The sequence below is a fragment of the Haemaphysalis longicornis genome, unplaced genomic scaffold, assembly GCF_048455015.1.
Source record: "Haemaphysalis longicornis isolate Haplotype H1 unplaced genomic scaffold, Haemaphysalis longicornis Haplotype H1 scaffold_2, whole genome shotgun sequence".
Classification (NCBI taxonomy): domain Eukaryota; kingdom Metazoa; phylum Arthropoda; class Arachnida; order Ixodida; family Ixodidae; genus Haemaphysalis; species Haemaphysalis longicornis.
Genome location: NW_027526295.1, coordinates 179,438,059 through 179,461,184, shown reverse-complemented (window position 1 = coordinate 179,461,184; position 23,126 = coordinate 179,438,059). Strand labels below are relative to the sequence as shown.

The 23,126-nt window shown below is 46.9% G+C and overlaps 1 long non-coding RNA gene across 1 annotated transcript in view; it reads left to right on the top strand.

Moving 5' to 3' along the window:
* Positions 1-1,025: 1,025 nt before the first annotated feature.
* The window catches only part of LOC144167538 (uncharacterized), a 58,413-nt gene continuing 36,312 nt past the window's right edge, over positions 1,026-23,126 (top strand). Inside the window, exons 1-2 of the long non-coding RNA XR_013322028.1 lie at positions 1,026-1,135; positions 2,618-2,650. This is a non-coding gene — a long non-coding RNA (uncharacterized LOC144167538). The remainder of the gene's footprint in view (positions 1,136-2,617; positions 2,651-23,126) is intronic.

The window sequence follows — 23,126 nt, the reverse complement described above, 5'->3', positions numbered from 1 at the left end:
ACAACTCCTATAAAATGCCAAAAACCCAGTATATTTAATTTGGATTCCATATTTATAGCAATCCATGCAAATACACAACAATTTTGAATAAATATTTATAACACCTTTTCTAACCAGAGAAGTTTATGTGCTTTATGTTTTGAAGCAGCCATTTAATAGGTTTATTGGGGCGATTGCTTCTGTCACTTTCAATAAAGAAGCACGAATGATTTTTATTCTTCTTCCCTGATCGGGTTCTCATGGTCCCGCGCTCCAAAAAATCGTGAAAAACCATAAAAGCACCTTAGACCGTCTCCTCGATAGCTTGCGTGAAATGTTTTAAGAATTATGCACTTGGTTTTGTTGAGTGTTTTCAGCGATTCTAAAACTAACACCTATTTGTGGGGTTAGTTGTAGTACTGATTATATTATGGTTCTTTAAATTCTCATTTAGAGCTGTCGCTCTAAATTGGCCCCAAGATTTGGGTGATATTGGGAAATTTGCGCCGTGTTCACTCTAACTTATGCGAATGCAAAAAAAAAAAAAACAAAAACAAAATTTGCTTCTCTCCTTTTTGGCGTTTGCCGAATTGCGTCCCAGTTTGCTATACTGGAATGCTCATACGCAACAACCGGTTCTCAGACAGGGCTTCGGAATGTTCCTGTACACGCACGTTCTGCGGTTTCTATATTTACGATCGTTTATCATACCTCATGTGCAGTGCCATTTCTCTAATCAGAGCTTTGTCATCAACCAAGGAGAGTAATTTTTTTCAGAGCTTTTTTTTTTTTAATATGACAGAAAGTGGATTCCAGCTTCAAAATTAAGTTGCAAAGATACGCGAGTTTGTTCAATGCCACTAGAACCGCGCGCTCAATTTGTCCCTGGCTTTCTGCAGTTATTTTACAGTTTTACTCTTTAAAAGATAGATGACAACAACAAGATACTTGAATTAAAAAAAAGAGTTTCAGGCGCAATTAGCGCTCTGCTAATGAGGCGAAAAAAATGAAAACTAAAAAGGTCCGCACATAGCAACGAGCATTCCTTGGGCCAGGGAACGGCGTCGTCTCTTTAAAAGCGACGTCGAACAGAGGACTCAGCACCAATAGCTTGCAGGTACCCAATTCAACACACGCCGGCAGCAACAGGACTTTGGTAAGCTTGGCGATGCTACATTTTTATGTGAAGTTGGTTGGTTGGTTCGTTGGTTGGATCCTTAAGTCACGGCGCGTACCCACGGGGGGGATTGGCCAAGAAGCTGCGTGTAATGACTAGGCTGTGACCCGGTTTATTTTAGAGAGAGAAAAAAGTGAAGTACGAGAAAAATATTGAGAGAAGAGAAAGAAATCTTTGGATAGACCGGGATTGTAAGGAAGAAAAAAAATTGCGAATGGAGACATAGCTGTCTAGTAGGGCATCCGGCCTGTCGCCACATCAAAGGAGTGAAAGGCGATCACAACTTCTCTGTGGCAATATCCTAGGACGGAAGCACCCAGGGAAAGTATAACGGTTAGAGATAAAGGGAGATTCAGCCGATTAAACGTGTATTGATGGTGGGTGCGTCGCATCGAGAAAAAGCTGCGGCAATTTAAAAGAAAGTGTTCTATAGTTCCGGAGGCCTTGCAGAAAGGGCATTGAAGAGTGCCCGTGATGTTTGCTATTCGCTTCATCCCTCTCTTCCACGGCTATTTGTGTGCACGGGTTCACCCCACGAAATGAAAGAGCGATTTTTACTGCACCAGTTCTTTTGTGCAATGCATAATCATGAACTTGGAGCGAACTGAAACTACACTTTGAAATGAATATTAACCGTTACGTACTGCGCTAAAAAAATTGGATAAATAAATTCAGCATGAATTAAACTGAAACAGAAATTTCTACCCAATCAGTACGCAGTTAAAACGATATGACAAGGTAAAATTGCGTCACTCTGAGTCGTAGATCCTCGAATGTTACGAACTTACCCAACGCGGAGCATGGAAAACTTTGTACCGATAACAATTTTCTCACACAGAGGAGCATTTTTTTAAAATTAATGCTTTAAAACACCATTATGGAAAAGTTGCGCCTCAAAACTCATGGTTTGTAGCCAAAATACATGACATTGCAGGTTGATTTTTTTGTGACAACATTATTCAGTTTTGGGGCACGTGGAAGTCTGGAAGTAAGGCATTGGGGATCATCCAATCAGACATCGTTTGGACAAGGCGAAAACAAACCTCTCGTGAAGAATACTTGCAGGGAATTCTACAGAGCTGAACATAACCAATTTCGTTACCTATCATTTAAAAATTTCAGTAGGTTTTGTGGCGACAAAGTCCTGAATAACTTTTAATTGCGACCATTCCTGGTATTTTTTTTAGATGTGGCGTAGTTTTGAGCTGACACTAATAGTTTTGCGAATCCGTTTACATTTTCTAAATGCCCTGTAATAAGATATTATCCACATGCATGCCTAACCTTGTAAGTTCAATCTAGGATTCTGCTGTGACGAAAACCTCTCATGAATAGTGCATCGAATAATAACGGCGGTTTGCATTTTAAAACTATTAAGAGCACTATACCAATTAGGGAAACATATTTTCTGGGGAACTTTAAAGCAAATCTCTTTTGGTATTCTCGTTTTCCTTATTGCAGATTCCGGTCTTCAACATGGGACGCTTCTCTTTGGTACGCAAATCTACACCAGTTGAAAACGTTTTACCCGCATAGCGCTCCTCTGCAACTTACCTGCTTGTTGCTGTAGCTCCTTCAGCCCTAATTTTAAGGCATACGTTCTGGAGGGTCAATTTTGGTTAACGTTCTCTCTTTATCATTAAAACGACAAGTTGCCCCGAAATATTACTTATACTGTGCACTCTCATGCTCCCGGTAGCCTTCATGTCCGGTTGGACGTACTTGTTGGACGTACCGTTTCTAAAGATATATCAGGGTACAAGTGTCATTTAGCATTGGCGTACGCAGCAGGGGACCAGGGGGCTGCGGCCCTTCACGAAATTTTGGGTCGGGGGGGGGGGGGGGGGATGGGAATTTTCAAGGCTGGATAAAGCCGCACCACTTTCGTTTGTTTCCGGGTTTGTATTTGTTGTTTTTCGTTATTATTTAATAATTTGTTACTTGTTATCTTTGTTATTTGGTAATATTTGTTCATTATTTTCTGAATTTTTACGTGTCCCCCCAACAAAGCAAAATCCTGCGTACTCCGCTGCTATTACGTATAGTGTCTATAGGGGAAGTAGGATTGGAAGCTTCAATTTTAACGCAAAGTTGATACATTGGACATTTTCCGGACTGGTGAGTCAAACTGGATGTCGGTTTCATAATAAGGAAACGGTGAAACAGACTTGCTATACGAAGCATGTGTAGCGGCTCGGTTTGTTGCTTGTAATAACAGCTTGGTTTACCGCCGCTTAACGTGCTATTTTATGCATGAGCATAAGTTCACTGATGTTCCAGTACACCTCGGTGCGCACTATCCGAACACTGTGACATTCCCTGTCAGAGTTTATGGAGGTGTGACAGGGAATTTCACAACTCCATAAATTGCGGCGGATAAGGAATTTAGGAAGAAACTACTAATGCGAATCACTGCGCTTCGTTAAGCGTGAGCAATAGCTGGTGTACGCCCGCAAAAAATTTCACCGAATCCCTATCCATTTGCGTCACTCCTTAATGGAGCGAGCGACAGAGCAACCCAGAAGCGTAAGTGAGGAACACGAGATAACCAACAAACTGCCGTAGATATCTTTTGTTCTCAGGAGAGAACAACACAAAAATAGTCGTTTAAGGTAAACCGTGGACGAAGTTTCACGGAAGGGCTATGGGGCATAACAAGGACGAGTGCATATAATATCTCCACGAATCCGCGCTTGTGGTTACACTTCTTTGTTGTGAAAGAAAAAATTCCTACAGGCCATATCTTTGACATGTTCAAAAAAATAATAAGAGAAGAAGAAATTCATCAGACTGGACAGGATATGTGAACAAGACCACTGCCAACACAAGCACGAGCTTCTAAACTGACGGTGTTTTATATTTCGATTTAAACTCAAGACAATTTTGGAGAATGTTTATATAAATATATGCTGAAATCAAGCCATTGTTGTTCGCGCTTTTAAATTCTGAAATAAAGCGAAATTGTAGCCGTACAGAAACCATTATTTGTAGCCATAATTTTGTCGAAATATTGTTCATGAATCACTTCACGGCAGATTTTATATGAAAGGCCCCCTGCCACTTATGAAAGATCCGAGAACCACTACTCCGGAAAGGTTCATTTGTCGTAACGACAAACCTAGAATATGAAGCTTACAACGTCATCAAGCAGAAATCCCGAATGGGTAGTCGAATTTAAACTAAGGCTTTTCGTACGGCGAGAACACTGCATTTTTGGGTCAAAACCTGCGATAGAACTAGTACATGTTCAGCCAGTTTGAAAATGGCAACTTAAGATCAATTGCAACATTTTATTGAACTTCGAATCGGTTTCTATTCAAGAATTCTTCTGTTAATATTTTGTGACACGGAGACTTGTTGAGTCAGGGAAGAATTCTTGTCGAATCATCTGCTCATTCAAATCACACACTCATCTGCTCGAAAGCTAATGAAAATGTGGGTATCACACGCTTGTTTTGGCACTTACCGGAATATTTTTGCCCCTGTCGGATGACCGAGTTATCATGTAGCAAACAATACTTCGTATCAGAAAAAAAGCAAAAGCTTTTGTCTGCGAATTTTCGAAACTTTAACGTCCACATTACACAGCTTCTTGTTTATGGGAGCATCGATTATCATAAAGTTGTTTAGGCCTCACTTATGAGTTATTGCATGGATCGTGATAGAATGGCCACAAGGTCACCTCAACCAGGCCACAAAACATGTCACCTATTTAACCACACTAGGGAAACCTATATATGCAGCTTGTTTGCTGTTTGAGGACCAGCGGTAGGCACTGCCCAAGCTGGGATTCTCGAGGGAAGGTTAGCGATTCGGAACGGGCAGGAAAGAGCAACAGCCCTTTCATTACTACTGACATCTTCTGGATTCACTCCTGCCCTCCGATCGGGAGGGGTGCCGCCCGCTTTGTTAACGGAGCGATGCAAAGCTTTTACAGCATTCCCCATATATTTATCCACAATAAAATAGATCAAATTAGCATGTGATGTACTAAAACAGCAATTACTAGCAAAAACGTATACGTTTTACCGAAATGTTTTAAGATGCCTGCATTGCAGGCAACCAATGTGAAACAGTTTGTTCTGGGGGCAAATCTTAATTTCACGCCATGTTGGTGATTCGAGAACAGTATTTCAAGCTGCACATGGTTCTGGCTCTTCTTCTGCTTGCTCCAATGACAATACACTCAGAAGAGGAGACTGCCATTCAGGAGTCTCTCCCCTGTGGAACCAAATGGGTACGTAGAAAAAACGGTTAGCTGATGTCTTGGTGCCATAGGAAGCTTAAGAGGGTTCAACGCTGGTCGACCATTCTCGACATGTCGTAGACACTCGAGTAGTCCTACACCATGTAGTCCTAGAGTCGCTGGCTACCACCCCCAAGCGCAGGAAACAAAAATACCTCAACATAAAATACCCCAGAAAGTGGAGGGGAAAATAGCCCCGTCGGTAGCGTAGTGGTCATCGCACCAGACCTGTGTTCTGGAGTTCGTGGGTTCGGATCCCACCCGGCGGGCATTTTTTCTCCACTTTCTTTTTTTCCAAATTCTTTATCTGTTTCATGGACCTACCACATCCTCCCCTTTCCTTTCCGAGGATTTCTTGTCTGCCACACAGTAATCCCTCGTTATAGCGAAGTCAGCCGGACGGCGAAAACTTTCCTTATAAGCAGTATTTTGATATAAGCGACCACTCGAGAAAAGCTAAACCAGTTGTGCTTATTATACGCCACAGCTGCGAGAAATCAAAGTACAGTGCATTCACTGAAGCAAAACGTTATTCAGATGCAAAAAAGGCAGGGAGCTTTGGCTGCTTCATGTTCTTGCCGGGCGCGAGCAACCCCTGTTCCAATTTGACCAAGCATTGAAGGAGGCTGTGGTCGCCGCCCACAAAAATTGGCAGCGGCAGTGCCCCTTTCTAGGGGGGCGTGCGGGCGTCACGAACCGCTAGGAGAGTTTCGCGCTGAAAAGCGCCGCAGATTCCGCGGCTCGAGACTGAGGTTGTGTTTGTTGAGCTAAAAAAATAATAAGTAAATAAAACGATTAACCGCTCACTGGGCGTACAAAGCGCAATCATGAAAACTGACCGGTTTCGTACTAGGGGCATTGCATGATTATGGGAAATTTTTTCCCGAGTTGTGCAGCCGTGAAGTTCGCAACACAAGAGTTCTTCGGCGTCTCGTAGTCGACGACACTGCTAATTCTACGGTTCGATTGTCAGTGTTCGCGCACCGTAGTGTCGGCGCCCTTGACCAATGTGTTGCACAAGATGCTGCTACGCTCGCTAGCGATTCTTTTCTAGATCGCTCTGTTACCGGTGATGATCTGCTGGATCCTAGCCATAGACAGCTTTGATTTAAAAGGTCCCCTTTCGCCGATGTTATCAAAGCGCTGCAGGCCGCTGTGATAACACCGGCTGAAGGGGGATAACACAACGTAAAGAACAATGTTTACAGCAAAGCTGTCTATGGCTAGAATCCAGCAGATCGTCTCCGGTAACAGAGCGATGTAGACAAGAATCGCTAGCGAGCGTAGCGCCATGTTGCGGAGCCCACTCAAATCCCCGGGATCGTAAAACTGCGCGCCACACCCCTGGCGCATGGAAAAAAAACAAAAAAAAAAAACAAGGTCCTAGGGCCTTTATATTTTAATACAAGACGGCTTATATTTACTTTAAAGAATTGGCTGGCGATTACGATACTCCCTAATGCGATATTTGGCAGCTGCTCGGGCAGCTCGTTTAGCAGCAGCGGCCGACGACGCAGTCGACGCAGTTCCGCCAGCTGCGTCGCTCATTGCTCAGTAGGAACTGGCTGAGTGCGCATGTGCGCGTTTCACAACAGCCGCTGTAGAGGCGCACTACCGGTTGCGTTACTCGCAGTCCAGCACTCCCTCCTGATGTCTGCAGTGCGCTGGCGCAGCACTCACTCGTGGATTCTCTCGACGGTGGGCCTCTGCGGCGGCGGCGCGCCATTTGACGCCATTTGACGTCTCAGCCAACCGAACTGCGTGAAACGCCGTTTTTTACGTCCATAGCGCACGATAGGGCTCTTAGTCCGTAGTCTGAACATAGCATTAAGCGAACGCACATCATTGTCACGCACACGCCCCCTCACGTTTTCACCAAGCGTCGAGCGCCTCGTGCGGGCACAGCATACTGCCCCTTCCCTTCCCCCACCGCACACTTTCGGAGAGCGCTGGCTCGCGCCGCCGCGGCGAACCACCCTCCCCTCCCGATTTCGCGACACTCTCCTCCTTTGCTTTCTTTAACTCGTCGGTCTTCCCATCGTTCGTTCGGTCACGACGATGCTGACGCGGCTGAGCCCAGAGACGGGAGACAAGGGGCTGCGGCCTAAAATGTCTTCCCAGCAATTCATTTGCGTTAGGGGGTGAAGCAGATTTTTAAGGGGATCGTTGTAAGCTTGATCTTTGTAAGATGGCTTGCGCACATCGAATGTTGCACAGTCAATCTTCGGAGGGAATACCATTACAGAAAGTGGCTCTAACGCTTGTTTTATTGAAAGTATAGCGAAAAAAATTACATGACATTTCGCCGCTAAGACGACTCTAGCACAACGCCGGGTTTCATATAGTTTTCAAAATTACATGGCTCACAGTGAAGTTGTAAATATTGTGGAATTCTCGTCCGCTGTCAATACATACGGGATTCTACGCGATCGAAACGAACAGCCCCATGTTTGTCCACCGGAACAAAACTCTAGTTCTTCAAAAGTTCATTCAGTAAATTAACCAGGAACTATGCTAAATCGCAAATTACAAACAAACGTGTTTTGCTTTGTGCACCCCTTGAACTATATGATCCAGTCAAAGCTCACGTCCAGGCTCGGCAGCGCAGCTTTGCTGGTCATCCTTCTTCACAGAGTGTAAGGGCACTAAATGTTTTAGCTCTTATTTCTTCCCCTTTTTCCTTTTATGCCACTCCCTTCTCCCTTCTCTTCCTTCCTGCTTGAAGGTAGAGCGGAGGTTTGTTGAGTTCACTTTAAATTTCCCACGTCCGTTTCTTAGATCCTCCATTAGTTGCGTCATCTGTTGAGATTACTTCTACACTGCACGCGTGAGCCCATGTTGTTTGACCTAAAACTATGGCTGCTTTATCGGTGACTCTTGTAACCGAACACCCCCTATGGGTGCGTAGTCATTTGAGAACGCGAAAGCAGTACAATTGCTTTCCTGGTAGTTGTTATAAAACACGAGTTTATGACGTTTAAATTGCCACTTGCTCACTGCGGGAATACTTGTATTCACAGCCTTGGGGAATTCTAATCGTGTACAACGCCCCAATGAAGTAATTAGGATGCGTATTGAATAACTACACATGTGTTATGTCCATAGTATTTGGCAGTTATCTATGAACGAGAGATACAGCCTCCCTTAGAAAATGTTGCCGGTTTTGAGCTAAACACCTTACAACTTGTTTCTGAGTACCTTCAATAAAAGCAACACCAAGCCGTGTTCTGTAATATCATGCATCCAGTCAAGCCCCTTGCATTAAAACCAGGCGGAAATTTTCTTGCAAATGAGAACGGCTGGGTCATTTAATAAACACATCAACGAAACGCCAGCACTCAAGAACGCTTTGAAAGGTAAAAGGAGTTCTTTTGAGGGTTTTTCGTCATAAGACAATTATTTGTAAACGTTCTGAACTTAGCCAAAATTTAATATTCTTTAAGATAACCTCTAAATCATGTTTTTAGAGTAAATCACTTAGCAAACGCCTTCATTTTATAAAATGATAAGTTGTATTTTTGGGGCACATGCACCTGAGTTTCTCAAAAGAGTTTTTCAACAATTAAACTTTTTTCTATTTCAGTGCTGGACTTGGAAGGGATGCTGCCCTCTCCAATATTGTGCACCATTCGCTCTCGTTGGAGGCGTCTGCGCTTTTAATCCAAACCCTCAATTGGCCGAAGCAGAGTCATAAACGACGTTTCGAGTTATCTACTTTGGTTTGTTCGCCCCGAAAAAAAATGTATGGAGGCATTGAAGGCAGTTTCGCTTTTCTCAAATAAATGTTGTCACTTAGCGGTGATTGTCTCACCTTGCTTCTCGTAATAATTTAGCAACTCAAAAGAATTCTTTCTTCCCGCCTATAGCCATCCCTATACCAATACCTTTCCTGTGGCACATGCAGAAACACTGCCAGGCAGATGTGAAGTTGTTGACTTCGCCTCTCAAATCGGCTAGCGAGTTTATTTTATTAAACACAACGATCGCTTTGGGCCCATCAAAGTATTTGTATTCACTTTTAACGCAAGAGCTATTTTTTGCATTGCAGAGCCCTGAGTGCGATGCCTGTATTGTTTTACTTGTAATCTGCGGAGTGGGGTTAAAAGACTGGGGATTAGGTCGATGTTGAGCGGTTGAGCGGTTCAGCGGTTGAGCGGTTCAGTTTCAGCATGCTGGTCGTTTGACCCTGTAATTTCAACTGAGCGGTTTGGTCATTATTCGCCATATATCAAGGGCTCTTTAGGGGCCCGCTTTGTCGTCGTAGCTCGCGCGCTTGACCCCGGTAGAGCCCCACGGCATTCCGTCGTAGCGGATATATCGTCGCGGCGAATAACCGAGAGGCTTTGATAGCCAAGGAGTGTATATTGTCACGGAGCCATAGATGACGCAGTTGTCTTGTAGAAAAAAAAAACAAGTTTATTGGAGCGAACTTGTGCTCCCCAAACAACTCAAGGAATACAGAGGCGGCAAAGCAGCAGTCAACAAAGGGACGTGCGCAGGATAGTGTCGGAATTCGAATACCGCGGCGTCTGCTCTGCGGGCATTTATCTTTGGGCGCGATAGTTTCTCGAACCGTCGAATTACATCCAGAACACTGTAGACCAAAGAAGACTATTCTCGGCTGGTGACGTTCGTCCTAAATGCTCTCCCTATCGAAAGAGATAACACGTGAGGCATAAAAATAAAGAAGGGAACACGTGCTTCACTTGACACACAGATAACGCAGACCGGCGTAGCCGGGTGATAAAAACAAGCGTTCGAAACTGGTGAACTGCTGGCGCTTGTCATGCATCTCACCGCTGCTTAGCGCGAAGATAACTGCAGGTATATTTGGGGCAAAATATACGTAAATAAACGGCAGCCCCCTCGTTCTTTTAGTTAGGAACGCTCGTTGGGTTTGTTTTTACGATAGAAAGCGAAAAAGAGTGGCAGTGCAACGCCGGCTCATGAGAGAGGAAAAGAAAGCACAAAAATTGGCAGCATCTCCACTCCATGGATGATGGCCAGGGTGCGGAGTACGGGGATTGATTGATTGATTGTGGGGTTTAACGCGCCGACGCAACGCAGGCGATGAGGCGCGCCGTAGTGGAAGGCTCCGGATTAATTTTGACCACCTGGGGATCTTTATCGTGCGCCGAAATCTCGTACACACGGGCGTTTTTGCTTTTCGCTCAGAAAAGCGGCGGCCGCGGCCGGGAATCGAACCCGCGACCTCGTGCTCAGCAGCGCAACGCCTTATCCACTGAGCCACCGCGGCGGGTGGAGTACGGGGACTCGAAATTACTTCCAAGTTGCGCCCCGAGTGACATCCAATTTGCGCCCAGACCGCAATTCGGTTTGAACCGTGAGTTTCACTTTGATTGTTCACTAAATGAAACTGGAACTCACTGCCCAAATTGTAGTCTGGAGTCCATAGGCCATGTATCGACCACTCTGAGTGAATTTACGCGAATTTATTTTGTAGAAAAATCAATTCGAAAATGCTGTCCTCCTCCTTGAATCCTCGCCCATTTTTCTGTGGCGTTTTAGTGCGCCGTCAGAAAGAAATGACTTGGCTTGATTGTGCTGCTGCGCGGCTCGCCGACCTTCCGACAGAGTGAGTCGGCTCAGCGTTTAGTTCGCCGGCCGCCGACGGGTCGTCGCAATTCGTTCGCTCAGTTGAAACTAAGCCACGACACGTTTGTGAGTGGAAGAATGTGATTTTCTTTACTTTGTTAGTTTGTACACTGTATCAAGCTACAAGTCCAGGTCGCTCCGCGAAAGCGCTGCACAAGCGCACATGCGACGCTTCGTTATACCATCAGAATCAACCAAAATTCGATTTCGTGTCGCCCATTTGACGAGTTCGACGGCTACTGAACTTGCAGCCATCCGTGAAGCTCTTCAATTCATCATGGAAGCTTCTCCCCAAAAATGGTTCATTTTTACCGCTTGCAAAGGCGCCCTGCAAAGCTTCCGAGCAGCCCTACGCTACGGTCCTTTGCACCAACTGGTGACAGAAATTCGAGAATTATTTCACCAGGCTGTCATAAAGGGCCATAATATTGTATTTCAGTGGTTGCCAAGTCACTGTGGAATCACCGGAAATGTTTCGGCTGATGCAGCTGCCCGGACAGGCCATGACAGTGAAAGGACCATCTTGCTTCCGCTTGCAAGGACTGATGCCGCTAGGCTGCTTCGTCAGTTCGCGCGGAGGACCTGCGCGGAGGATGGAATACACCGGACTTTGTGCAATTGCGCCTTCATAACCAAGCCCCTCTACTCCAACGCCGTCTTCCGTGTGGGCTGTCACGATCACAGTCTACTTTACTTTGTAGACTGTGGTTGGGAGTGGCTTTCACAAAAGCCTACTTCTTCCTCATCGGGATGGCCAGTAGTGCCCAGTGCGACGCCTGCGAGGTTGAAGAGTCAATTGAACATGTGATTTGTCGTTGCCCGCAGTATTCATCAGAAAGACGTGTTTTGGCCGCCGAGCTTAACCGATTGGACAATCAACCATTCACACTAGAGACTATTCTAGGACACCGACCCCTAGAATCGACTTCGCAGAAGGCAACAAAAGCCCTTTTGCGTTTTATGAAGGAAACAGGCTTAGCCGAAAGACTATAGTGCTCGCAAAGGGACTGAAGTGTGTGCGCGGCCCTTCTCCTTTCCCCTCTTTTTTGCTTGCTTTCTCTTTCATCCCCTGCACATCCCTTCCACAGTGTCGAGTAGCAATACGGGCTCTAAGCGTGGATAACCTCTCAACCTTTCCGTTTGCTTTTCTTTCTCTCTCTCTCGCGCTGACTGGCACGCTAATAGGAAAATCGAAGGCCACTTGAAGGCGGGAGAAGAGTCAGCGAAGTCAATGTAGGTACTAAGGAAACCAACTGAAACTTTTACCGTACAGCGTAAAACTAGGGAGCAGGAAGCACTTTTTTTGCGCTGGGTGAACAAGCACAGCGGTCAGCAGCACGACTACGCATCTGCGAACGCTTTTCCGTCTAAGAAATGCAATTGCTAGACATGGGATACTGTGGAAATTTGGGGGACGCTTACTTCACGACCCCTATACAACAAATAGTCACCTAAGCTGCTTGAAATGCTAAAACTAAAGTGTAAACTAGTTACACATTTTATACCTCATATTTCCAACCCCGGCAGCACTGGTCCGTGGCCGAGTGGTTTGGAGCGCTAAGCATGTTATTTTGCAAGTTGCAAGTTCTAATCCCCGAGGATACATTCTCTTTTTTGTAAGTAGATTTTTTTCGTTTTAGGTCGATGTTTTCTATACTGAATTCACCATTTTTGGGCCGTAATTTTCACTGCTCCACGAATGAGTTCGCAGAACTCGCGCTGACTGACACTGACGCGCTAACGAGTTCTCGTTGGCGTGCTGTGGCCATAAGCACCCACTGCTTGCGGGCAGTGGGCGCAAGCCATAATCAGCAGACCCTTGGCTTGGTGCGAACACGCTTTTTACGATACAGGCATGATTGAGGCAAGCTCCAAATATGGGGGAAAAGCGCATGGCATTTGAGCGTCTGCGGTGACGCGGAGGGTGTTCATCCACTGCGTATGCCTCGGCTAATGATTGCTACGATTCCAAGCAGTCCCGGGAGGCTCATCTTAGGCATTTTACAGCCGACATCATGGCAGAAGCGCGGTATGACGATTATTGAGATATCCAACGATAACGTCGGATGTCAAGCATGTTGTTTTACAGAACCGAAACGGAAACATGTTGGAATGCTAATCTCGGACATCGTCCAATCACGGTGCATCTCCTCCCGTCGTCACAGCTTTTAGTTGGTGCGGCCGCCGCAGACCGCGCATGGTAGTTCTTCTTCTTTCGCGCTTCATAAAATAATTACCGACTTATCTACCAGATAAACGATGAAAAGTGTGTTAATTTGAGCCAGTCTACGCAGTGCAAGCCAAACCGAGAGCTTGAAAAATTCACTTCAGTGTCCCTTTAAGCTTTTGTTGCGCACGTGTTAATTCTATGGTTTTTTTCGTGCCCCTAGGCCTTGTACGTTTGGCCTACAGTATTCCACAAAAATTAATAACAACAATGAATGACCTTGTTGTAGGGTCCACCGGGAGCACTTTGAAGATCAACTAAATTTCTTGATTGGCTACGAGAAAGGGGTCATCAGAGTACAAAGCAGCACTGTCGTGTTATCTCACGCGCTTGTAAACTTGTGTTTCCGCAAATTGATATTGTTGAGTAAGGGGATATTTCACGCAAGGTACGTTAGAAAAGGTTTTTATAGAACTTTACCGTCCGCTAAATTATTCATGTTCACTTTGCTTTGCAGGTTTCACATCCATACGAATGTACAGAATGTATATACCGTTGCATGAAAGCGAACCACAAAGAGTAAGTGAGAAATATACGTGTAGATTTGTGACGCCTGTCAACCTTAGCTGAGCTTTATTTCAAGTACTCTGTACTAGCGCCATGTGCCGTCGTGCCTATCCCCAAAAGTGACGATAGTAATCACCCCCATAAAGCAAACAAATGGCTCAATGCAGAGATAATGAGATAACGTTGCATGTTTTGAAAAACATGTTACGCGTTAAATCTATATTTGCTGGTTGTTTCCATAATTTGCTGTAACCCACCAAGTCAAGAAGCAACTAAACCATTCTTAATGCATTATTATTTTGAGTTGAATTGCCCTGAAATTTTCTTCTACGCTCAAGATGCTTTCATATATTCATGCAATCATTATTTATTCAACATCAGATCTGTTAAAATATCCCTCTTTCTGTGCCCATTGGCACCACCCTCACAGTAGAGTAACAGCGTTAACGAAACCGGGGCTTTGCGGAAATTTGGCCGGAGGTAGCCTAACGTGCGTTTGGCATTACTGGTGTGCTTTCCACGAGAGAGCCGAAGTTATAATTACTCTTAAATAGCGATAAGATGAGACGGCTTCCAACTCGGTCCCACTGAGGTTATCAACTAAAGGTGCTTTGTTTAGGCGAGAAAACCGCGTTAATTTGCATTTGTCTGGGTTTAGTATCATTTTACGGCTGGTAGCGTATATTGCAACGTATGAAGACCGAATGCAGTACGTGCTCGAGTGACTTGCCATTCTTTAGTCCATCGGCTATTGTAATTGTTTTTTTAATTATATGTTAGGGTTCTTGGTAGTTATTAATATTTTTTCTATTTTCTCATGAAATGTAATAAACAGATACATTGCACTGCCACAATGATAAGCTGCTTCAAAACTGGGTGTGTGGGGGCATCATATGTCGAATTGAAAATCGCACGTATGTCCTTTTCCCCGAGCAAGAATAGTTGCTGAAATTTGAAGTAGTGGTACATTATCGAAATAGGTACCATTACTCCAGATCTGACAAGAAGAAGGAATTAGTATCTGCAACCCAATGCCCGAAGGCAAAAGGGAACGAAGCTTTGTATGAATACCTGTAGTGGAATAAATTTCGCGCGCAACTCAGTTAACAGGGCTATCCCAGGACAAATTTTCTTCGAAAATGACTCCCAGGCTCCTGAAGATAGGGACACATTTAATAGGAGTGCGAATAATTATTTATCTGTCATGGACGTTTGTTCTTGTGTTTTTCTCTCTGGAAAGGACCACTTTTGTTTTTGTTAGGGTAATAAATGTAGAACTTTCAAGCCTCCAGTTTTTTTAAACGTTAAGGTACTAAATTTACCGCATTTGCGTGCATCAAAAATAAACTGGTATCTTTCCGTAACTTATAAATTGCGCTGCATGGGAAATACAGACTACTTCAATAAAAGGTTAGGAGCAAGAACCCAAGGATGCGACCTTGACGTGCATCTCAATTTGTTTGTTTAGCGTATGATGTCTCATTATTCGCGACGGTCGTTTTTCTGGTGGAGGGGAAAAGCAAAAACGCCTGTGTGTACGAGATTGCAGCGCACGTTAAAAATACCCAGGTGGGCAAAATTAATCCGTAGCCCTTCCCTAAGGCGTGCCTCATCGCCTGCGTTGCGTCGGCGCGTTAAACCTTACAATCGTTCAAATCATGTCTCATTATTATTAGTATAACATTTTTTGTGCTGCAAGTAGCTTGTGATTAGGTTTAAATATTCCCATAAAACTCTCAAATTCGGGCTTGCCTAACTAGATGAAAAGCCTTCGAAAAGCGTAAACGGTAGTAATTTATTTGAACTGCTTGCAAATTTAATTTTTTCTCGCTTAATACTGTCAGTTTTTTTCCTACCAAATTTTCCTGAGATTGAACTTGCGTGTTCTTATGATTTCGTGTATTACGAAAACATGTAATCCCATCGTTCATAGGCGTTTCGGTGACTGCATCTTAGCGCAGGCAACGTGGCGCGACGTTCAAGGGTTACCGACAAAATAAAACAAAAGAACCCTGCGAGTGTAACACCCCGAAAGGCAATATATTAAAGCACACAAGTATGAACAACACACTCGGGTCGTCCTACATGAGAACAATGAAAAAGGAAAACATAATCTACTAGAACTGGCCGGACCCTTTGAAAAATCTAGATTATGCTTACGCGATAAATCTAGATGATGTTTACGTGATAGTACATTCCGATCAGCCAAGTGGATGCGTGTAAAATCAACACATTTAAATGCCTCACACAATTTTTCTAAATACAGTAAAAGCGCGTTAATTCGACTCTCGTTAATTCGGAAAATTGGTTAATTCGGACACGTCATCTGGTCCCTGTAAATATACGCATCACTCTATGAGACAGGGCGCGCGTTATTTCGGACAGATTTGACCGCAAATCGGATAATTTGGCGACTTTCAGGCCGCTGGCGAGGCTCAAAAACAAAAAAAGAACAATTCGGAACAAAAATGAAGCTCAAACGCAGCATCGCCATGGACATCAATTATCGACTTGGCTTGACTTGAGACTGGTTGAACGTCTTTTCTTCGCGTGTAGGTTTGGCGGTGCCATCGGTGCCATTTTGTGGCTTTGTTCCCGTTGCTGAGCACCTTGAAGGGCTCAGAAAAATTGTGTCCGCGCGAATTTCTGCTCGAAAGCAGACAAGCATACGCGATTACTTTGTAAAATAAAGGTATGTAGAAAAAAAACTTGCATTTATTGTGTTTATTTCGACCATTCGATAATACGGACATTCGGTTAATTCGGACATTTTTTCCGGTCCTTAGAAATCCGAATTAACGAGCTTTTACTTTTTAACGTACCTACCTACCTACATGATATTTAGGAAGGACAGGGACGGTGGTGGCACATCTTTAGGCCATGATTACCCAAAAAACCTTGGAGTGTCGCATCATTTAATTGCATACAGTGCTTGAGGATGTGGGTTTGTTGTGTTGGCGAAGAAACTACTCTTCGCTTGAAGAATTCGGCGGTATTGGTGAAGAATCCGAAGAGATGAGAAGACGATGACGGGACGAAGAGATGATGGAAACAAAAACTGTATTTACAATTAGGTGCACAAATGCATTTACAAAAGGGATGAGAAAACCTTGCTGCTTTGGTGATCCACTAACTAGATTGCGCCCTAGGTTTCCAACCTTAGCGATCGACCATTAGTTACGCCCTAGACGGCAAAAGTTTACGTGCACTAAGCAGGGAGTCTCGCTGCACGTCTCAAGCCCAAGCTAAGTCTGCCGCTGCCTATCCAGTGCCGGAGTTTAATTTCTCGCGCCCATTGTATGCCGCGCAGCAGATTCGATCGGTCAGGCCAACCTCTCGACTCAAGCAATGGTGGAACCAAATGAATGATGAATTTATCGTTAACAAGGAAAGGAAAGACCACCAGCAGGAGTAGTTTATCCCCCCTAAGGGTGGACACCGGAACGCCTGCAGGTGGGGGGGATGGGGAACACAGTTTTACAGAAAAGGGAGGATAGCGAGAAGGGGAGGATACACATACAGGACTAACAAGGACATATATGTACAGTATATACAAGCCAAAGGCTAAAACACTAAGGAAAAAAGCCCCCCCCCCCCACACACACACACAACCAAAAAAACGGCCACAGTTCAGTTCAGCCGGGGCGAGGCGTTATTGACGGGCCGTACGGCGCGGGTGCAGGTGGGCAGCGCCCTGTAGGCGCCCCGGCCAATGGACGTGGGCACCCCGCAGGGCTCCGTAGTCAGCCCCTTCCTCTTCAACCTGGTCATGGCGTCACTGCCAGACAGCCTGTTTATAGGAGGGGCACACAGGGTGTACATGTCTATGTGGGTGCTGGGGCCCTGGATGCTGGTTGCTGGGCCCCAAGGGGAGCTGCCGAAGCGTCGTGCTGCAGCTGCAGGCGGCCCTGGACGCGGTGCGGGCCAAGCTGGCCAATGTTGGCCTACAGCTCTCAACCAGCAAAACGGAGGCAATGCTGGTGCACTCGGATGCCCAGTCCCATCTCAGGGTCAGGTGCCTGCACATCGATGGCGAGGAGCTCACCTGGAAGACCAGTTTGCACTACCTGGGGCTCATACTGCGTCAACTTCAGGCACACTGCGTCAACTTCCGGCAGGCCACCAGGTAGCTCCGAGCCAGGGCACAGATGGCCACTACGGCAGTGCGAAAGATGGCCGCCCGGGACCGCGGCTGCTAGCAGGAAACGGCCCTGTGGCTCTACAATGCCGTGGCTGTGTGGGGCTGCTGATGTACGGGCTACCACTGGTCACCCTGCGAAAGCCCAGCTGGCGGCAACTGGAGGGCGACTACAGCAGGGGCGTCCGCACCTTCCTGGGCCTGCCTTGAGACTCCCACTGTGGAAAGACGCTGGCTGAGGCGGGGGCATGGACGCTTCAAATGATGACGGACCAGTGGACTTGGGTTTTGCGTGGTCAGATCCCACCCATGCCACCAGTTGTTGTGACTTGGGTGGTCTAATCCCACCGCGTTCACCAGTTGTGATTCCGGGGTTCGGGAATCCATCTTGGTAGCGGGACTGGTGACCGGAGACGTTGATCAAGAGACCGATGGTTGCTGATGAAGGAGAAAAACTTTATACACGTATTTACATGATGAGTAAAAGTTTCAATGCTGTGCTCAAACAGCAACAGAAACTGCGCCAGAAGCAACCCCAAGAGCAACGTACGGCGGCTCGCAACACCGCCTTTTTGTTCAATCAAAAGTCCCTAGAGTTCTCCAGGGGAGTTCAACTCCCAAATGTCTGGTCCAATCACAGACCCACAATTTCACGCACGTTGGCACCACCATGGCGTGAAGCCGTTCTGGTTTCTTGCCCACGCGACCAAGAGGGAGAGGTGGCGCTACCACGAGGGAGAGAATGCCATAGCGCCGCTGGTACGGGAAGACCTTCTTTCCCAGTACGAGGGGCGCCTGGATGCTTGATTCCCGCTGCTCGGCGATGACCGATTTAACGGCCCGCACCTCCTAAGTCGTCCCTGCTGTTTCATCAGAATTACCCGAGCGGGGAGGGCTCAGGAAGTCCCGTGCCCGGGCACGCCTGCTCGTTTCCGCTGAAGTCACTCAGAGGTAAAGGGGCGCGGTTCACACAGGGTTGGCGAACCGCTGTATTCACTGCATATTGACACGAGGCGAGAGCCGATACCGACGAACGCGCTAATTAGCGCCGAGGTCCATGCTTGGGCACGCCGGGTCCGCAACCCGGTCATTACACCCTGGGCCACATTGACCGGCTGCGGCGGGCTGAGGAAGGCAGCCCCCTGCTGCATCGGCTACGTACACACCACCACTCGCGCATGGGGCGCAGGTTTTCCCTGTACAAAGAGGTGGTGGCCACCGTGAAAGCAGCCCCCCCCCCCCCCTTCCCTCTCCAGCCGCCCCCCTGCCCTGCAGGCCGAGGTGCACATGGACATCCCGGGCCTGCGCAGCTAGTGGCGTACGTCGCACTGCGGGCAGCTGCAGCTGGCCCGGGGCACCATGTGGGGCGACCTGGAGGGCCATACCCTGGTATACACGGATGGCTCCGTGCGGCAGCGGCAGGGTTCGGCCACGCGGCGGCATTGCTGGGGGAGGCCATCAGGCAAGCCCGGCTGCACTACGCCGCATCATCCGCCACGGCCGAAAAGGTGGCGTAAGCCTTGGCCTGGACCTACTACTGGAGCTGGAGCCACACCCTGAGCGCTGCGCCCTGCTGTGCGACACCCTAGTTGTCCTACTGCGGATCTGGGAGGGCGAACCTCACTCCCTCCTGGTGTGTGCCGTGCGGGACAAGGTGGCACGGCTAGCTGAACGGGGAGCTCGCATGCGGCTGCAGTGTGTGCCAGGCCACATTGGGCTGGAGGGCAGACGAGCTGGCCGCTGACGCCCACGGCAGCCCAGGCAGCTGCGGATGGCGCCCGCCTGCTGATACAACGGTATGTACGGGCCCGGCACACTGACCCGAGGTTGGCCGCTGGGGAGGCCCCTTAACCCGTGCGGGCCACATGGATGCCCCACAGCAATGCAAGGCTGTTCTGCGCCTCCGCGTGGGGTGCGTGTGGACGGCCGAGCGAAAACACCGCCTGGAGCTCGTCGAAGACCCGTTGTGCCAGCACTGCCGGGCGGCTGTCCAGACCCAGTCGCATCTGGTCCTGGAGGGCCCCAGTTTGTGGCAGGGAGGACGCAACTGTTGCCCGCCTTCAGGGGACGGGCTCGGCCCCCCGAAGACTTTCTGTGGCCGCCATGCAGCACCAGAGAGTGGGACGGAGTCCATGAGGCCCTGGAGTCCCACCTGGACGGCTCAGGACTCCTCTCAGCTCTCCGCTTTCTCCCCGGAGCCAAACCTTCCTCATCAAATTTTCGGCGTTCGTCTCCTCTCCCAAACATGGCGGAAACACGGAAATGTGTAAACATCAGAGAAGCAAGTTTCTCATGCTTCGCGTGGCCATTAGAAGTCGCGGTGCTTGAAGGGTTACGCCCTGAAAGCGTAACCCGCTGGCCCGAGGCAGGCCACTCAGCAACACTGGAGCTTTATTGCCATAATTGGTCGCGTACTTTCGAAGCGTCTTGAGCGGAATCCGCGCTCCCCAAAATGCCGTTACTGCGGCTGCCCCAGAGACATGCAGGGCCGCTAATGCTTGATATGTACGCGCAGCCCCTAAGCGCGCGTCCCTTCTCCCCAACTCCACTCCGCCGACATGAGCAAAGGCGTCAGCAGCCGTACAAAGCTAAAACGGAATCCGCTTCAGCAGCCAAAAGGGGCGAAGTTGGGGCCCCTAAGGGGGATGAACACCATACCTTCCACCAAAGATGTTACAGGGTGGCAGGGCAAAGCTAACAGGAACAATGGTAGGATGTGAAAGGTGTATTTACATCATGTCGACCATAATATGCCTCGAGCCCGGCACCGCGCCACACACATCTGTCTTCCTTTGAAGGGATATTAGCCATTGTTCATTATCTTCATCTAGCGACAGTATATATATATATATATATATATATATATATATATATATATATATATATATATATATATATATATATATATATATACATATAACGCAGAAATAAGTGTTGGCGGTCAAGAAAACCTCGGAAAGCAAAGGGGAGGATGTGGTAAGTCATTGAAACAGATAAAGAAGTTGGAAAGAAAGACAGTGGAGAGAAAATGCCCGCCAGGTTGGATCCGAACCAATGACCTCCAGAATACCGGTCTGGTGCGATAACCACTACGCTACCGGCGGGGCCATTTTCCCCTCCACTTTCTGGGGTATTTATGTTAAAGTATTTTTGTTTCCTGTGCTTGGGGGTGGTAGCCAGCGCCACTCGGACTACTCGGGGTGAAGGGAACCTTCTTTTTACCCCCGTGCCGTGACTCGAGTGTCTACGACATGTCAAGAGTGGTCGACCAGCGTTGAACCATCTTAAGCTTCCTATGCCACCAAGACTGCCAGAACAGAGGCCCTCGCTATGCATGTAGCGAATTAGAATGGGAAACGAGGGGCTCGTTGAAAATAAGACAGAAATAAGGGTTGGCAGTCAAGAAAACTTCGGAAAGCAAAGGGGAGGATGTGGTAGGTTATTGAAACAGATAAAGAATTCGGAAAGAAAGAAAGTGGAGAAAAAATTCCCGCCAGGTGGGATCCGAACCCACGACCTCCAGAATACCGGTCTGGTGCGATAACCACTACGCTACCGGGGGGGGGGGGGGGGGTTGCCCATCCACTTTCTGGGGTATTTATGTTAAGGTATTTGTGTTTCCTGTGCTTGGGTGAGTGCTTGGGGGACCTTCTTTTTACCCCTAGGGCGTGACTCGAGTGTCTACCACATGTCAAGAGTCGTAGACATGTCGTAGACATGTCGTAGAGATGTCGTAGACACTCGTAGTCGTAGACATGTCGTAGTCAATTGTTCTTAACTATGGTGATTCCAAAACTTCATTTTATGTCTGCTGTTTGGAACAGGTTGGGTATAATAAGTAGTGCTAAGCTTGGAAATATATAAAAAACGTTTTATTAGAACTGTATAGAACAAGTATTTTGACCGCAGTGTTCACAATCAGTACGAAAATATGTTGCAGAAATCCCAGGGGGCTAAACTGTCTAAAAATAGGCTAAATACAGGTTTGATTTTTTTGTTGAAGTCGTTACAACAGCTTCATTGATTGTGAAGGCCTTATCGTCATCTGTTGATATGAGGGTTCCCTGTAAATCTTTCCGCGACTTTCTATCATTTCCAATCAGTTTTACTTGTTCTCCTATGCAAGATTGTTTAGATTGTACAATGAGAAGGCAAGTTACAATTGAAATTTTCAACAGCAATTTGCATTTATTTAAGCCCGCTCTGGCTCAATTGTACTGATCGCCTATTTCTATATTTCTTCCCGTATTTATTTTTCTGGTTTCAGGCTACATATTCAAATTGTTTGTGTTTGCTTTAAATTTTGTATGTTTCATCCTGTGCAGCACCGCTTAAGGCCATGTGCTGCTTTTGGGCACGTTCAAATTAAGATGGTGATGATATTGCCGGTGTAATGGATCCTTGTTTCTGATTTCGTTAGGTTTTATTTATTTCTTTCCTTTATTAATAGTTATCATGATACCCACATTCCCCTTCTGGCATTACTGGGATTAGAATAAAATATTTAATTACGATCCGCTGTTTAGCAAATCGCAACTTTTTGTGTTTATGCGTTCGTGTGCACATTCCACGCGACGGCCGCACAGCGTCCACTGCGCACATGCCTCCACAGCGTCCACGGGAGCACGTGCCTTGCCGTGACCACCGAGCGTTCGTGGCACGCGCAGTGGCTTTGGCAAGCAAACTGGTAAACACCTGAAGGAGCGAGATAATGCCGACCGCTCGCGACCGCGTGCATCGCTGCGACCGCCGTGTCCCCGGCTTACGCAGTTGCTTTATCAAACAAATAAACTTCAGCGCTGTCGTCAAGCGCTACCCCACATGTACTGCTTCTCGTAAGGATCACGACAGTATCGATGCATATGACGATGGCTACTTCTAGCAGAGTGCAAAGCAACGAACAAACATGTAAATAAACAATTTCAAACTTGCAAAAATGCGTGGTGATGTGTCCTTCATTACTCCCGAATAAATAACTCTTGCAGAATCACTATGGTGTTAACCTTCGGAGACTTACGGCAAGCTTTGCTAGTTAAGCTGGTGGAAGTCTAGAAGTCTGAGGATGACTTTGAATCTATCGCTCGCCATGAAAATGACGTCCTTTTCGAAGCATATGGCGACGATTACTAGCTCCCCCAACTATGCAAACAAACCGTGACACTTAACTATGTGTCTGGCAATGCTCACGTACAACAGCTTCGCTTCAAGTCTTGCGGATGAGTAGAAGCTTCCCTGA